Source organism: Marmota flaviventris, chromosome 4 (assembly GCF_047511675.1).
Source record: "Marmota flaviventris isolate mMarFla1 chromosome 4, mMarFla1.hap1, whole genome shotgun sequence".
In the NCBI taxonomy this organism is placed as follows: Eukaryota; Metazoa; Chordata; class Mammalia; order Rodentia; family Sciuridae; genus Marmota; species Marmota flaviventris.
Window position 1 is genome coordinate 27,343,378 of NC_092501.1, and position 18,921 is coordinate 27,362,298.

The window sequence follows — 18,921 nt, forward strand, 5'->3', positions numbered from 1 at the left end:
CTTGGAGTGTCATCTTTGACTCCTTTCTTTCTCTCATATCCTGTATTCAATGCCCTCAAATCTGGCCAGTTCTAGCTCAAAATATATCCAGAATATAACCAGTTCTCAGCATCTTCACTGCTATCATCCTAGTTCAAATTGTCATCATCTCATGTCTGGATTATTATTATAAAGTCAACTAATTGATTTCCTTCTTTTTATCCTTGTTCTTCCACATTTTATTCTGAAAATGATTGCTCCCCTTAAAGATTAATGCCTTTAAAATATAAATAAAATTTTTGCCACTTTCTATTACAAATCCTCTAATAGATATCTTTTTAAATATATTTATTTTTCAGTTGTACACAATACCTTTATTTTGTTTATTTATTTTTTATGTGGTGCTGAGGATCGAACCCAGGGTCTCACACATGCTAGGTAGGCGCTCTATCGCCGAGCCCCAGCCCCAGTCCCAGTCCCGTCTAATAGATTTCTATCGTGTGCAGAGTAGAAGTCAAATTCTTATCATGGTTCATAAGCTCCTAACCCAGGCCTCAGACTGAGCTCCTCCTACCCAACTATGGCCACCTGGTCTCCTTTGTTTCTCAGACTCATCAGGCACCTTCCAGCCTCCAGGTGGCTGCACCTGCGTTGTCTCTTCCTGGAAAACCAGTCAACTATTCCTGGCATTCATGCCTCTGTATCTTAGCTTTTGTTGTTCTATTAAATTTTACCTTTTAGGATTTTCAACCAGTGATGCTGGGACAACTGTATATCCACATGCAAAGAATGAAGTTGGATTCTTACCTCATTAACCACATAAAAGTTAACTCAGAATAAAGCACAGACCTAAATGTAAGAGCTGAAACTATGAAACTCCTAGAATAAAGCATAGGTTTAAATTTTTGTGACTAGGCAATGATTTTATAGATAAGATACCCAAAGTACAGTAACAAAAGAAGGCATTTGATATTGGACTTCAACAAAATTAAAAATTTTTGCCTCTCAAAAGACACCATCAAGAAATTGAAAAGATAATATACAAAATAGATGGAAATATTTTCAAATATTTGATAAGGAAATTAATATCTGGCATATAGAGAGAACTTCTTAAACCCAACAGTAATAACAGGACAAACAACTCAATTTTAAAAATATGGGCAAAGGACTTGATTAGACATTTCTTCAAAGAGAATATACAAATGGCCAATAAGTACATGAAAGGATGCTCAGTATAGTCATCAGTGAGACAAAATAAAAACCATAACCAGAATTTATACCCACTTATTATGCATCTGTATGAACATGCAACAAAATTCCACTATTATGTATAATTATAATGCACCAATTAAAAGTTTCTAAAATAAATTCATACCCTTTAAGATAGCTAAAATAAAAAGACAGACAACAGTGAGCATTAAAAGAGAATGTAGAGAAATGAGAATCCTCAGACAGGGGCTGGGGTTGTGGCTCAAGCGGTGGCGCGCTCGCCTGGCATGCGTGCGGCCCAGGTTCGATCCTCAGCACCACATACAAACAAAGATGTTGTGTCCGCCGAAAACTAAAGAATAAATATTAAAATTCTTTAAAAAAAGAGAGAATGTAGAGAAATGAGAATCCTCAGACAGGGGCTGGGGTTGTGGCTCAGCGGTAGAGCACTCACCTAGCAATGTGCAAGGCACTGGGTTTGATCCTTAGCACCACATAAAAATAAAGGTATTGTGTCCAACTACAATTTTAAAATAAAAAGAATCCTCAGACATTGCTGGTGGGATTGCTGATGGGGGTGCACTTTTGAATTAGTCCACCAATTTCTCAAAAGGTTAAATATGGAGTTCCCATCTGACCTGGCAATTTCCCTCGTAGGTATACATATATATATATACTCAAGAGAATTGAAAACATAATCCAACAAAAACATGTACATTAGTGTTTTCATAGAAGAATTATTTATAATAGCCAAAAGGCAAAACAACTCAAAAGTCTCAGTTGATTCAGGAATAAACAATATATGATATAACCATATGGACTAGTATTTGACCATGAAAATAAATGAAGTACTGATACATGCTACAACATGAATGAATCTTGAAAACATTACTCTAAGTGAAAGAAGCCAGATACATAAAACCAACCATAAATTGTATGATTCTATTTACATGAAATGTCCAGAATAGAAATTCCATAGAAATAGAAAGTGGATTAGCAGTTGTCAGGGGCTGCAGGGAGGGAAGAAGGGGAGGGACTGATGATGGATAAAGGATTTCCTTTGATGAAAATGGTTCAAAATTGATTGTGGTGGGGATTTCACAAGTCTGTGAATTTACTAAAAACTATTGATTTATATACTTTAAAGAGATTAATTTCATGGTATGTGGATTATCTCTCAATCTAGCCATTTAAAAAATCCTACTTATTCTTGAATAAGTATCTACTTCAAAAAACACAATTGGAACTTCTTTTTTTTCCTACCCTACTACCTTGAACATAGGAAGTTCTCTATACAAATGGATTGAATTAAAGGGTTTTTGGGGGGAAAAAAAGAAAGGAATGGGAGAAACATTACATACAACAGAGAATTAGAGAGGAGGAAAAATAATTGCAAAAAGATTTGGGGGGATATGAGAAGAAAGTCTGGGGCAAGCAGGGTTGCTGCTAATTTGTCAGTAGAGTGAGCAGATGACTGCACTCTGTTAGCAGATGATCGTACTGCAAGGGTGACAGATAATGAACACTGAGCATATGCACACAAAAGTTAGCACCATAATAAAACCTTTAGCAAAGTCAACCTGACCTGCTTAATGTTATGTATAATAGTCATTGTGCGTCACAGTAATTAGGCATGCATGGTGAGCAGCTTCACTTTTACTCCGCCAAGTAAATATTTTATCATTGTTTCTTCTCCTTATCTTACACACATACATAATATTAAATATTATATAGTAAATATTTATGTACTTACTTTATACATATTTTATATTATATCTTTATACTATATATATATATATAAGACTCATACCACATAAATGTAATTCATGTTACATAATAACAGCCAACATTATCAAGTGTGTCAGGGACTTGTGTAGTGCTTTACCTGTACCATGTCTTAAAGTTTTCATAATGACCTGATATGGTAAGTACTATGCTGTTTTTTACTGCTTATTTTGTGCACACCAAATATATCTTAAGTGTTTCACATGTTTAAAGTTCTTGTGATTATCATAACAACTATATGAAGTAGAAATGATCCACTTGCATTTTAGGGCTACAGAAACTGTCGCACGGAGAAGTTAGCCAGCATCACACAGCTAGCTAAGTGGTGAATCCAGGACTGAGACCTCGGCAGTCAGATTCTGGAACATGTGCTTCTTAACAGCTATGCTCTTCAGCAACCCATATCTCCCTTGCTCCTATTATCCCTGCTGACCCAGGATTTATGATCCTTGAAAAAGTCATGATGAATGATGAGTACTTCTGGGAGGTTTCAGTGAGGTTCTGCAATGTTCCAAAGGAGGTTCAGGTAATGATCACATCGTTTCCCTTATGTTTTAATTTGTTCACTGCTCCCTCTACTTCCATGTCCACAGGACCTGCCAGACCTGGGCTCTGCTCTATCTGGGAACCACCATATAACCTGGAAATGTTTTCTGGGGACTGGTGCTGCTCATACTGTCTTCTATGCATACAAAATAGAGACAAATAATTGGGGACACTATGTTCAGGTGTTGTGGAGGGGATATATGGGAACTCTCTGTACTTTCTTAACTCTCTGTACTGCTTAATTTTTCTTCTTCTTCTTTTTTTTTTTTTTGGTACCAGAGATTGGACTCAGAGGCACTTAACCACTAAGGGTCTTGCTAAATTGCTTAAGGGGCCTTACTAATTTGATGAAGCTGGCTTTGAACTTTTGATCCTCCTGCCTCAGTCTCCCCAGTCCAGGGGATTATAGGTGCAAGCCACTGAGCTACTGCGCCCACCTCTGCTCAACCTTTTTATAAACCTAAAATTGCTTTAAAAATAAGTCTATAATTTTTTTAAAGAAAGGACACAGAAAAACCCCTAGACTTTTATTTTTTACGTGGGTATCAAAACTCATTTGTGACTGGGCACAGTGATGCAGGCCTCTAATCCCAGCAGCTCTGGAGGCTGAGGCAGGAGGATTGCAAGTTCAAAGCTAGCTTCAGCAATGGCAAGTTGCTAAGCAACTCAGTGAGACCCTGTCTTTAAATAAAATATAAAATAGAGCTTGGGATGTGGCTCAGTGGTTGAGTGCCCCTGAGTTCAATCCCTGGTACCATCCCCCACCACCAGAAAAAAAAATCCCTAATTTTGCACAAGGGTCTTATGGTGATATGTAGGCATATCACCATTGTGGACATTCTCTTCCTTTGCATCTGGAAGACACCTGATTCAGCAGCTCTCCCAGATCTCACTGGCCATGCACTGGAGGGCTGGTCTCTGACTGCACTGAGCAGCCAAATCTGGATCCCTCTCCTTCTCTGCAATTGTCCTTAGTAGAAAAGAGTGTTTTCCTAGCAATCACAGGTGACTTGTTTATGCCCTTCTTCCTCACTCACAATAAAATATATTTTGACAGGTGGAGTGTGCCTGCAAGGATTCTGATTTTGTCCAGGAGCCATCTGTCCTCTAGCTCCTCCACTCACGGACGTCTTTAATGCAGCAACTATTCATCCCTACAACATCTCTGCACTCTCATCATCAATTAAAAAAAATTTTTAGTTGTAGATGGACACAATGCCTTTATTTATTTTTTTTTATTTTTATGTGATGCTGAGGATCAAACCCAGTGCTTCACACATGCTAGGCAAGTGCTCTGCCACTGAGCCACAACCCCAGCCTTCCTGTCATCAATTTGAAGTGAGTCTTAAGCACAATTTTTGGGCTTTTTTTTTTCCTGGTCTATAAGCTAATTTACAATTAATAAATTAATTTACAATCAGAAGGAACTGTGGAGAGAAATCAGATCTCTCTCTCTCTTCCCCCGCTGCTACCTTGGTTTGTGCTGAGCTCTAACAATAACATTCCACCGTAAGTAGCTGTAAACAGCTCTGCTGTCACTTGTTCCCATCCAGGCTGCTAACTGGCTAATCTCCATTCTCTTGTCCTTGTCCTCACCACCCTCAGGCCACAGTACCTCTACTTCAGCACTTGCAAAGAAACTCTTTCCCTTCTTTCTAAAGTGCATCTCAATCCTTGCTATGTTCACCATTACTAAATGTCTTTCCAATTGTTAAAGGACCATTGGAGGACCCAGTTACATTTCTAGTCTGAGGTTGTAGTTAGTTCCCACAGCAGAGTCCTATGGACATACTTTTCATTGCTTCTCCACTCCAGGGAAATTTTTGCCTGACAACACCCAAGGGGCCATAACTTAGCCAAAGCCCAGCCCTGATTTATGAGGCTTTTATCTGGGGTATCTCAGCTCCTCAAACACCCATGCGTCTTCTCTCCTGGGCTGTATTGCTTCTAAGAGTCCCTACAATCAGCCTGATCACCAGAAAAAGGACTTCTCAAGCTCCAGCTGGGACAGGGAGGGAGGGATTTTGTATCAATCAAGTACAAATGCTACTGCTTCTCTTTCAGCTCTTGCAATGTCTGTAATTGCCTTTTGTTTGTGTGTGTATTTTGATTACTTTATTTTTTCCCTCATATTCATTACCCAGAGACATACACTTGCTAATAGTCCAGGCCCCTCTTCATCTGATACCAATGAAGAAGTTTCACATTATTTTACCACATTAGTAAATTCACAGAGAACTACAAGTTTCCATTCTCTGTTCCATATATCTAATTGTGGACAGGGGTTTAAGTCACTATCCAATTACTTTCAATCATTTCTCCCTATTTTGGGTTGATTCTCCAAACAAGCAAAGCCCACATCACTTTGTGGTCAGCAGGTTGGGAGCTGTGGTAAGAACTCAAGCCTGGTTCTCCATAGCCTGTGATTCAGATGGGCACTGGACCAGGAGCGCCAAGCACCATGCTCTGTTCATACTTGTCCCTTTACACAACAAGGACATTGTTACTGAGCCAAGTTTGAATGCTGGGCTCCCTCTCCTCTTGCGATGCATGCTCCTTCCCAGAAGGCTACTTGGTCTCATGCAGTATGCTCCTTGGGGACCAGTCTCCTGTCTTGGCCAGGTGTGGGCATATATGTTTGAATTCAATCATTGGCACAGCTTAAATTTGACTTACAATCCCCTTTTCCCAGTACTACTTTTACAAAGCAAAAGTTCTGAGTATGAATCTCCAGAATTTGATGTTTCCTTTTCAACATCTAGGACTTTCATCCTACTGCCCTCTGCTCCACTTCAGTTCAGCCTCTCTGACTTTCCCCACAAGTCTTTGAGTGACATTCCCGCCTTCTCCCTAATCATTAAACACATCACACAACTTCTATAAAAAGATTCAACATCTACAAAAAGTTGAGTCTTTTTGTGCTGGACCTCCCATGGGCCTCCCTCAGGAGCCACCATGGGGTTTCTATAATTGGGAAGCAATCCAGGGGAGAGGAAAGTGTTGGGGAGTGGATATGGGTTGCAGGTCTTACCTGGAGACCAGCACAGAGAGACTTGAGGGAAAAAGGGACAGAAAGGTCCAGAACTAGGAAGCTGCCTGGGGCTCCAGTTAGAAGGCTCCCCCAGGAAACTTTCACTTAGAATGAATCTCTGGCAGCAGCTTTTCACTTCATAGAATCCACACTGTGCCTGGGGCTGGGGAGATCTCAAGTCAGCTCCTCTGAACAAGGATCCTTGTGACTCTCTCATTCACTACACCCACGAACACGCATACTGAGCCACACAAATATGTGCACATGCACACAATGACACAGGCTGCAGTTCTCACTAATAACTGTGAAATCGGATTCCAAGGTCCAAACATTTCTTCACTACCCCTCTCTCTAACGCAAAAGGGTATTTAAACCAGGAACAACCCACTGTACAATGAGGGGGAGTTAAGTTTAAAAGGCAAACTTTTTTTCAAGGATGAGCAGAGTGACAGGTTCTTAGCCACTGTAAAGTATAGATTGAAATTGACCCTGTTATAGATGCGAGCAGGGAGTAGGAAGTAAGGCACAGACCCCTGATGTCTTGCAGGGAAGAAAAGTATTAAGCATTTCAAAGCCGGATTTCCTCCTATGTGTCAGGACAGACAAAGCCAGTATCAGCAGAGACCTCCTTCAGTAGGCCAGGAGGGAAGCCAGATTTCAGAGTGGAGGGTCCTGAAGTGAAATCAGCTAGTGTGGCCCTTGGAGGGCTGTGTCCTTGGAAAGGGAGAGGAAGGAGAAAGGGTTTCGATGGAGACTGGGGCCAAGGGAGGGGTTTCCAAGATGAGCACAAATGGAAAACTCAGGAAGGGGCAGCTTTGGGTCATGTTCCCATATCTATTTCACTGATTTAAATTTTCCCTCTTTCTTTCTATAAATAATTCTAAAGATATACTTATAAAGGTGAATTTTATGTGATAATGAAGCCCACCAATATATGAACAAAAATATGTTGTAAATCAGTTGGCTTAAGAAAGTTAAATGGGTATTTCCATTTTACTTATAGTTCTTATATTAAATGTGCATTAAAATCCCACATTATCTCAAGTACAGCTCTTGCCAAATAATTATTGGCAAAGGCCACGGAATAGTTCCTGGCACAAATCTGAACCATGAATATCTGCAAAGAAATCTCAGGCAGATTCCTTCCCAAGCAAATTGCAAGTTTTTTTCCCCCTGAAAGGGACTTGTCATCTATATTCTAGGATACTTTATAGAGCCACAGGCTGTCTTTCCTACTCCTCATTTCCTTCCTTTATGTATTGTAGCAAGCTCTGCTGAGAAAGGCTGAGCTACAGAAAAGCACTTCAGCACTTAGCATTTAAATGAGGACTCTAACAGGGAGTAGGCGGACTCACCCCCTCTCCTTGGTCTCTAAGTGAAAGCTGCTTAGGAAATGACCCAGCCACTGTTCCCAGAAGTCTGGCATCGCAGGAACTTCTCCCATAGATCACTATGGAAGCGGAGAATTTTGTTTTGTTTCTTGATCTAGTTACCTTGGTCCCTGTAGTCTAGATTTTTGAAAATATTCATGTTTTTCATTGCATTGATGAATGTAATACCAGTTCGTTTTCATATCAAAGAGAGGTGGGTGGGTATGTAGTAACCCTAATAATTATCCTTTAAAACAACCAGGTTCAAGGTAGCCAAATCAACAATTCTGGCACTTGATTTCCATTTTTACTACCAAAGAGAACTAAATTCAAGTGGATAATAAAAAATTTATCGGCCCCTACTCCAACCTTTTTTATTTTTTAAAACATTTTTAATTTTTTGCTAACTAGCCACTGCTCAAACAGAAATAAACTCAAACCTGTATTTGAATGACTTATCTCTTTTTGTTAATTTGGATTGCATTTTGGATTTTTCCTCCAAGGGTGATCCTATCTGTGAAATTTTCCCCAAGATTCATTCTAATCACTGGCTTTAGATCTCTCAGACATATGATAGGAATTATATCGAATATATATATATATTCCCCTTTCCCTCTTCTTCCTATTTTGAACCATGTTAGTGTTTGGAAGGCTTAGACTAAGAGAAATACATACAATTGGAAATGCTGCAGAAAGTATGGGTGAAACATTATTGATCAGGATTGATATTGGGTGAAGTTCAGTTAAGGGGATTCATTATATATCTGTTTACTTCTGTAAAGAAATTAAAATTTCCTTAATATAATATTTCAAATAAAACAATGTCTCTGAAGCAATAACCTATGGAATCTGGGCTCCTCAGACGTCTTGGATGAAAGTGAAGAAATGTCAGATAGGATCATGTGGACAATCCATTGGTTCACTATGTATCATCCTAGCATTTGATATGGTATGGAGCCTTAAGAGTCTGATAGGGTAAACCTGAGGAGTCTAAGTACAGGAAAAAGACTGGGTCATGGCACCAAAAGGTAATCACAATTCTGAATGAAGGAGAAATTACTCTTTATGCAGCATGAGTTACATTTGGCCTGGAGATGATAAAAATTTTATCTACATGGAGTTGGATAGGAAGATTGAACTCTCAGCCCTCTTATGGGGTCTTAGTGAAACACTGGAAAATCACCTTATAATGTGCTAGAACCAAAGGATGCTGAAGTTGGGATCACAACCTCTTCAAAAGTGAATTTGAACTGGTTAGATAATGGTGAATTTAAAAGACTCAGGTATGGGCATTTAAATTCACTTTAAATGATTTTTTCTTGACCCAGAGAAAACTCTAACCTAAGAAGCATACAGAGAATGATGTGATCAATAACCAGGGCTTATAATAAAAACAGAAAAAAAACCCATAAAGTTTTGTTGGTAGCTGGACTGCAGAGTCCATTCACAGTGAATGGTCATTTCTTTCAAGAGGCCCTCAGAGTCTAGGCATATTTCACATGAGAGGCAATGGGGAATATTATTGATGTGAATCAAGCTCAGGTTTCCCCCAACTGCTAACCTGGCCGGATCCTTCCTTTAGTAAGAAAAATCTGCTTTCCAAAAAATAAAGGTTTATTCTAAGAAAAATTGTCTTGATCTCATTCTCTAAGCCATATGAGTTCTCCTTCTCCCTTTCTGAAGGAAATAGAAGAGAGTCCTTGAAGCTCAGGAAAAAAGAATTTTATTAATAATCCCAAGAGAGAATGGCATTACCCAATATTGAGCAGCATTAAACTAATTGTCCATCTGGGGAAAAGGAAAAGGCAATCTCTTTCCACGGAAGAGAGAGGGTTTGGATTAAAACTCCTTTCCTTCCAGACTTTTAGAATGCCCTCTTTATCTCTATGTAATATCCCAAAACAGAGATTTTTCTTTATGTCATATTAACACGCACACACACACACACACACACACACACACACACACGATGAAGATGGACCTTAGAGCATCCTCCTTATCGTCATACAATCTGGTTTCATAAGAAAAGCTGTAATGAAATGTTTCTTCCCAGGCCCTCATCCGCTTTGTTGTTAATAGTAATAGGCATTATTGTCTTTCATGACAGAAGAAATAAAGCCTATAAAAGAGAAATACAGGCTCCAGTTGGTGAGGAAACTGATGATAAACTGGGACTCAAACTTCTCTAATGGAGTCCCAAGCCCCCAGGCTTCCTGCATTGCAATTCCTCTTCTCATCCACCTCAGAGCTGCCCTACCATTCCCAAACTTTTTTTTGTCAACCATGCACTTTGTTTATAGACCAAGGAAGCTACTAGGTGAGTACATCTTTTACATCAGCATATTTTTCAGACATTCCAAAGCAAGTTTCTCAAACCTTTCTTTTAATTTTTTTTAACATAAAGATCTCTAATCTCTTTGAGGGGAATCCATTTCTAATGAGGCACTCACTTGATTGAACTAGTTCTTTTTGTGTCTCTAAATGGGAAAAACTTCCACAGACAAAAACTTAATATAACAAAAACTATCATTAATTCAATAATTTTTAGATGATATTTTATTGTTATAAAATACATTTGAAAACTGTATCAGATATATATGGAGAACAGTAATTTTAGCTATATACAATGCTTGGTGAGAATATGAATATAAAGATCCTTCTACAATAATAGATTCCTGGGCTGGGGATGTAGTTCAGTGGTAGATTCCTTGCCTAGCATGCATAGAAAGAATGATTTCTTCACTAATCAGAGCTGTGGAATGTTATGAAATGTTATTATCAGATGAAATTTCAATATCCATAGAAAGGTTACTCTAAAAACTTGAATGTTGAGAACTAAGGGATGATGTTTTTCAAACTCTTGCCCTACTGCAGAAGAGAAAACTAACCTATTTAAATCTGGACTATTGACCTTTGGAATGAAATTGATGGATAAGAACCACAGATTACCTCTGCATCCCAATGAATCTCTGATTTGATGGGGGGAGGGAGAGAGAGAGATGTGTGTGTGGGTGTGTGTGGGTACGGAAAAAGCTGGGACAGACACATTATCACTATGGGAGATCATTTGGAATAACATGGGGTCAACAGCTAAGGAAAAACATTTTTTAGTCCTGTTCATTCCAGATGAGTAAGTGCATTGGGATGAAAAATCACACTGGTCTATCTCTGGCCACCATTATAACCATTGCCAGCTGCATGGCAGTTTCATGCATTCCCATTCTTTTTTGGATCTATAAGTATTAAGAATTTTTTTTTCTCAAATTACTAAGTGATAACTCTCCTCAGAAGTGTTCACCTCTAGGAAACTGTGGCAAATTATTTTTTTAAATATCTCCTATTGATTTACCCAGTTAAACTACATATTGAGGTGAATGTCATCATTGTTCACTCCTTTTCAAACCCAGGAATTTCTGTTGATGAACCCTTTTAGACAGTAATTTCAGGCTACAACTGAACAGCCAAGCAGAAATTATGGTTCCCTATTTGTTAAATGCTTTTGAGGTCCTTACATAAAAGGTTGATAATGAAGTATTAAGAGAAACATCTCAAAAGCTGTGGTGGTCAAATTTTTCTGCCTGGCACAAAGGGGATGATGACCTTATGCAAAACCCTGATCATTTCATTATAAGAATAATCAAGATTTAATGGTAAAATTAAAAATCACTTTTCAATGCTACCAAAACCCAGAATCATGGCAAGTATAAATGTTTAATTCAAATTGAGGCTTATAGGAAAAAGCAATTAAAATCTAATTGCGTTACACAGGAGATTTGTACATTTTCTTCTACAAGTCAGGCAAGGCAAGAAGGGGTTCTTAAATCCTGTTTTTAAATTAGAACTTTCTTTCACATCTCTTTTTTCTTTTTTCTTTTTGAATCCAGACACTTGAATTTGGACAGACAAGCAACCCAGCCACCTTTCAGTGTGGCTGTGTCAGTATTGGAATGAAATGAACATGACCCCCTCCAGCAGGGAAGGGAACACACAGTAAAGGTATTTTTTTATAGAACAATTCTTCACACTGCCCTGGTGACTAGGGAAAGGAATCTCGTGTTTCTCTTTTGCTGATACTGAATCAGCTGAAGAATACCATGAACATCAGTAGAAATGCTCTGAAATAGTCTCCTCTCCCTTTTGTTTTTTTGTTCTCATGAGGAGAAGAGAAGAGAGTTAGGTTTTTTTTTTTTTTTGTTTTGTTTTTTAATGTTGAAATATTCAATTAAAGTGCCAATTAAAAATTGACCAATTCTTTGGTGGTTCAGTTTATAATCAGCCATGTTGCAAATTGTTATATTTACTTGCAAATAGTTGCACTAAGTTGGCATACTTTGAAATCAACACTGCAGTAAAGATGGCTCAGCTTGTTTATGATAAGAATACACTCTCAATTAGCACAGGAAGCTTACTTCAGCAAAGAAATTTCTATTCTAGTTGCCTGGAAAGTTTGTGGAGCAACTGGATTTGTATCTTGATTAAGTAGAAGGTCAAAAAGAAAACTAATGAAGAGAAAGGGACAGAGAGACCGAGCTTATATCTGAATTGGGGGAAAACACCAAACATTCTAGCAACAAGCATTTCCTAAGTTGTGCTTCTGTGTGTTATTGTGTATTTGCTTATTGACGATTTCATGTATGGATACTTTATATGGTTTCCAAGAGCCAAATGAGAATGAGGATAATACTGTACCATTTGTGCAGTGTGTTATAGTTTACAAAGCACTTTTACATATATTATCTTATTTTCCGAGCAATTTAGTTATTTTTGTAAATTAAACAAATTAAACATTTTTGTACAGAAATCTAGATTTCTGAAATATTTGATTTCAAACATGTTTGTTAACCCAATATCAACTGAGTAGTTCAAATAAATTATTCCTATTTAGGAAATGACTATATGAGCAGTCACTTCGAATATTCTGAAGAAATTGAAGGTAAGCTAGAAAGTACAAATATAGATCCTGTTGAATTTTGCCTCCAGTCTTCACCCCAAGATCAGATTGAACACATAGCAGAACCTGCTTTGAAGCACTTCTTCTTGTGCATAGTGCTGACATCAGGATTTGGTACACAGGGTTACTATCTATTTCTCCCAAGATTGCTTGGAATATTTGTGGCATAGTAATTCATAAAAATAGGACTTCCATTTTTAAATTCATTTCTTTATTGGTAGGGGTCCTAAAGATTTACTGAAATCAGCCATACATTTAGGAGAAGCCCTACTCTGTAGAATTTTTTTTTTTTCCCAGAAGAGATCTCAAGGCCTTCTACATTTCTGGAAATGAAAATGAGCTTTCTTCATTATATTACATACACTGACCTATTCACAGTTCTAGGTAGGAGTCCAGGTTACTTACCAGGTGTGGCTGAGTTGGAAGACACAGGTGAAAAGGAAGATGCACACAGAAGGCTTCATGAGAAACATAATCCTCTGAGTAAAGAGAAAGAAAATTCGGAAAAATTGGGAGACAGGGTAGTAAGTTGAGGAAGTATTCTCCTCAGTGGTAGTGGGATGGAATCCTCAAAGCCCAACTTCCTTGGTGTGTAAGCGATCCCAAACAGAGTTAAGGGGAGGTGAAATGGAGCTGCCAAACGTCCAAAGAAGAGATTATCTACTTAATTAAAGTTTTTTTCCCCCTAAGTCCTTCAGCCAATCAGAACTCAAGTGCCAGAGAAAGATTGAGTCGATCAAAAGAACACTCCAGGATCCTCCCAGACAAATGCAGAAGGGGACGAGGATAAAGAGGACAAAGAAGTGGGGGTTGGGGGGGGAAGAGACATAGCAAATCCCCTCTCTTTCCTCCCTCTTGCTTTTCTCCGCCCACCATACAACTGTCCCCCTGGCCACGCACACATACACACAGACGCATCCACAAAGAGAGAGCCAGGTCCTCAAAAGGGATTTAGAAGGGACTGTGCTTTCCTGGTTGTTTTTCTAACACTTCGAGACTGAATTTGCATTCAGGGTAGCTTTCCTCAGGGGAAAAAAAATTTATATATATATATATATATATATATATATATATATATATATATATACACACACACACACACACACACACACACACACACACACCATGTCCCAGTGTACCTCAGGCCCTTTGATTTGAGAATGTGGAATGTTATCTCTGTAAGTTGGAAAGGTTAGGAGACTTTAGGAAGTCTGATGGTTTCTTCCTCTCAACTTTCCCATCAAAAAAATTACTTATCAAGTGCCTGTTGTGTTCTCAACCCCACATTAGACATTGTGGAAATTGTTAAAGACCAAAACATGATTTCTGCCCAAAAGAAATTTGCAGTCCGGCAAGGTGATTATAAGAAGATGTAATTTAATAAAGTATTATATTGCTACAAATCATTTATAAATCATATTGGCTTATTTAGGGAAAGTTTTCTGAAAAAGGTAGAATTAGGGTTTCAAAGAAGAGGTGAGATTTCAAGGAGCAAACAAAAGTGATCTCAAAATCTTTGCCCTCTTAAATGGTGGATGGAGCTAGGAGATCGCCCAAACCCCTTGCTCATACTTCTCTGAGTGGCCATCTCTTTTTCCCTAGGGAGCAAGTATTGCCTCATGGTGCAAATGCTCCTCCAAGGGCACCAAACTTACTTTTATATGTTCATATCTTCTATTATAGCATTCATATCATCTTTCTTAATGATCCCCCACCCTTGAGAAAATGGTCTTTGTTCTCTTCCTTTATTCTTCCTCCTCTTGGAACCTCCTCTTCAAAATCCTCTCTGGCCAGATCTCCTTGGCAAGCTAAACTAAAAAACAAAGAATTAATAAACAAATTCATTATCTAGATAATCCAGGCCAGATGATTTAAGGGTCTTGCCCTCAATATTTTGATTGGGTAAATTCGTTGGGCTTGAGATTATTTGGGATTCTAAACCTCATTGTGAGATGAGCTCAGTCAGTTTTGACCCTCACACTAACAATTTTGGGTACTTCTTTTTCTCTTCATCCACAAAGGTAATAGCAGATCTATTTTAGACCAAGAGTCAAGTCCTCTGAAGGTATCAAACAGCAGTTCCTGCATTTCCAGTCTTGTCTTCTCCCCTGACTTCCTCAGGCGGGAAGTCCGTGCCATTTACTTGATCAGAGAATTTCTCCGGGGTAGAAAAACTTTTAGGAGGTATAGCAGACGGGGGTGGTTTTTGTGTGAAAAGAGAGCTAATTTAAAACAAGTTCCTTGAGGCTCTGTCACATCCCCTTAGAATTTCTTCCACTAGGAAAAAAATAATATTTATTGTTTTGCACAAAATTAAGCACAAATTGTCAAGTGTGCAAGTAATTTTATTTTACTGAATATTTAGGTTGTTTTCAGTTTAATAAAGAGATTGGCAACCTTTAAATTTATTTCAGTTCTGACTTAAGCATTGCTATTTCAATCACTTTGATGCTAGAGAAATATAGAGAATTATGAGATAGAGTGTCTGTAACAATGGCTTAGGTACAATGAATTAGAGATGAAATCATGAGTTCCACTATACTTTGTTTTAAATTTTATAACACTTTTAATCTCTTCTCACTATTTCCAAGCGCTAGTTTTGGAATTTCCTCTTGGTGCCCTCACATTTGCATTATTCCTCTAAAATTGAGCTAAATGACATTGTTTAATAACTTTTACTATTATAGATGTTTGAAAATGAGATATTCTCAGGTATCCTGGGATTTCATATCAGCAACTGATATATGGAAACATTTTGCAACCAGATTTCTTAATTTCTTCAATCCTAGTTTACCTTCTGAAGGCGTTTTCTTGATAATATTAGTTTGGACTTAAAAGTGTGGAAATTAAGGCAGAGGAAAGAAAAACAATATACTGAATATGACTGTGATAGTGCTGTTTTAAATTATTATTAACATCCTGACATTGTTATATCATTTAACCTCTATTTATAACTTTAGTTATAAACTAAACATAAAACACTTGTTTTATTGTACTTTTTCCTGATAAAACATGGAAATATCAATTTGTCTATATATTTAGTTGGTGAACGTTTAATGACTTGTGATGTATCAGACCTTGTAGAAGATGCTGAATTAGAGTGACAGAGAAGGCTGTCAGTACATTTATAATCTCCCTGAAGAATAGACAGGTAAACACTCAAAAGTGCCAAAGAAAAGAGAGATGTGGAGAACTGTGGGAATGCAGAGACACTGTACCAAAAGAAACAGGGAGAGAGGAAGAAAGGTGAAAAGATTTAGTTGAATCTTAAAATAAATTGAATATGAGCTCATTACTAATGACAGAGAGGAAGGGAGGTCCTTAGAGAGGGAATAGAAAAACTTATTACAAATCTGTAAAGCAACAGTACACTTTTGGAGAACTATAATTTGTCTACTGTGGCTGTAGTTTGTGTAGCACAGAGACAAAAAAAGGCCATGGAAATTAGCAGGATACAGACATGAAAGGCCTTGTGCTAAGGAGTTTTGATATTACCTTCTTTAAGACAACCGGAAACTAGGGTTTAAAGATGTGCAACATAAAATTTGTTATCTGGGGCTTATATTTTGGCAATGATAAAAGATGAGGCCAAGACCAGAGGCAATTTATTCCAGTTGCAGATATTAGGGTGAGGAAAGACAAATACTGAATTATAGTAGTGAATAGAAGAGGATGAAGTTAGATAATTGTTCACTATAGTGGAGGCTGTTATGATTGAATATTAGCTTGCCACTTCATAACTTTCTAAGTAGTTAAGACTCATTTGCTAATATTTAATCAATTGCTCTTCAAAGTACTTAATTTCTTACTAAAGTCAATCTGGAGACAATATTTAAGAAAAGAGCATCATTTTTTTTTTGAGCCCAGGCTCTCACTATGTTGCCTAGGCTGGCCTCAAACTTGAGTCCCTACTGTCTCAGCCTTCTGAGTAGCTGGAATTACAGGTATATGCCACATCACCTTCTGAAAAGCATCATTTTGAAGTTAACCAGGCATTAGAAAAAAGATATTTTGTAAACAAAGGAAGACATATAGAAATAGGAGTATTTTTAACATATATATTTTAAAATAAATATCTTTAATATATAAAGAGCTATTACAACCACTAAGATGAAGAAAAAAGTCCAATTTTAAAACTGCTAATTCTGCTGAGGCAGTGGCATTTGAGTCTGTAGTCTCAGCTATTTGAGAGGCATAGGCCAGAGGATTGCTTGAGCCCAGGTGTTCCAGTCTATCCTGGATAACATAGAGAGATCCTGTCTCAAAATAAAATTTAGAAAAAGACTAGGGGCGTATAGCTTAATAGTAGAATACTTGCATAGCATACATGAGGTCCTGGGTTAAATTCCTAGTAGTACCAAAACAAAACAAAAACCCAAACCCTAATTCCTATGAATGGGCTCTTCAAAAAATGCAGAAGTAAAAGTATCAATGAAATAGAAGAAAATGTTCAGTTTTATTAATTATAAGAAAAAAGACAGATAATAATGAGACATCGAGACATTGTCACTTATCACCTGGCAAAGGTTTGAAAAAATAAGACACAATACTGACACAGGCATTGTGCTTTGTTAAATGGTCATTTTATGTACAGCTTATGGAAGTGTGAATTAATCTAGTACTTTTGAGATAAACTGATGATGTTAGCTTAAAACTTCAAGCATTAGCATCATTTGTCCCACTAATTTTGATAAACACTAAGAATGTTTATCAAGATGTAATATACAAGGTTATTTGCTGAATTATTCTAAATAATAGCTTAAATCTACCCAGCTCATAAATACTCTCTTCAGTGTTACCTTACTGCTATTGGGATGGGGATGGCTCCAGCAGCAATTTTGTACCATCTGACAGCCTTTCCTGACCAGACACAGTCACAAAATGTTATAACAAAATGGGTACTCGCTGCAGCTGAACCAATCAGGTGTCTTTCCTTCCCTGGAAATTTGGATGAGAGAGAATGGCAGAAAGGATAATAGTTGTAGGTGGACACAATACCTTTTATTTTATTTTATTTATTTATATGTGGTGCTGAGGATCAAACCCAGTACCTCACACGTGCTTAGTACCTCACATGTGCTAGGCAAACTCTCTACCACTGAGCTATGACCCCAGCCCCACTCTATGTATTTTTTTCCCCAAAGGAGAAGGCGGCTGAGAGTACATCTTAATCAGCCCTTCTATTGTGTCTGGTGTTTCCCACTTAAAAACTTCTGCTGCGTCCTATAGGACTGGCTAGTGCTCTTTGATGTATCACTCCTACACAGACTTTAGGTAGTAGTTTTCTCTTCCTGGCTTCATTAATTATGTTTTCCGTATTCATACTCTAAAGTCAATTGAAATTTTCATTTGTGGATGGGCCCCCCTCGTTATTTTCACCACTGTTAAGTTTTATTTATTTGTATGTTGTTTGTCACTCTTTTAATAATGCAGGCTCCCTGCAGCAGGAGTGAAAACTGCATGTGCTTAGTAGGCCATCTAAAACTTGTGAACATACACACACACACACACACACACACATACACACACACACACTCACACACACATATATACAAACATACATTTTATACTGGCATAGAATCCAGGGTCTTGCACATGCTAGGCAAGTGCTGTACTACTGAGCTACATCCTTGACCCCCTCTTTTCTTCCATTTTGAGGCAGAGTCTCACTAAGTTGCTCTCAGCCTCCAGAGTAGCTGGGATTACAGGCATGCGTCACTGCATCTGGCCCAAATTGTCGTTTATTTTTAGTACTTATATTTCTTTATTTTTTCCCTCTTTTGTTGCATTGGCTAAACTTGAATATAATGTTAATAATCGTGGTAAGTTTCCCAGTTTTATTTTATTTTAGTGGAAATATTTCTAATATTTCAGCATCAACTGAGACGTTTGATATGAATGAATATCTTTTGTAAGGCTGTTAGAGTTTTTAAGTATTTCTCCTGAGCTTTAATTTTTTTTTGTGCTTTTAATCATATTAAATATTTTGGGGTTTCTATGAAGATGATAATAGGTCTTTGTCCTTTAATATATTAATTTAGTGAATTATA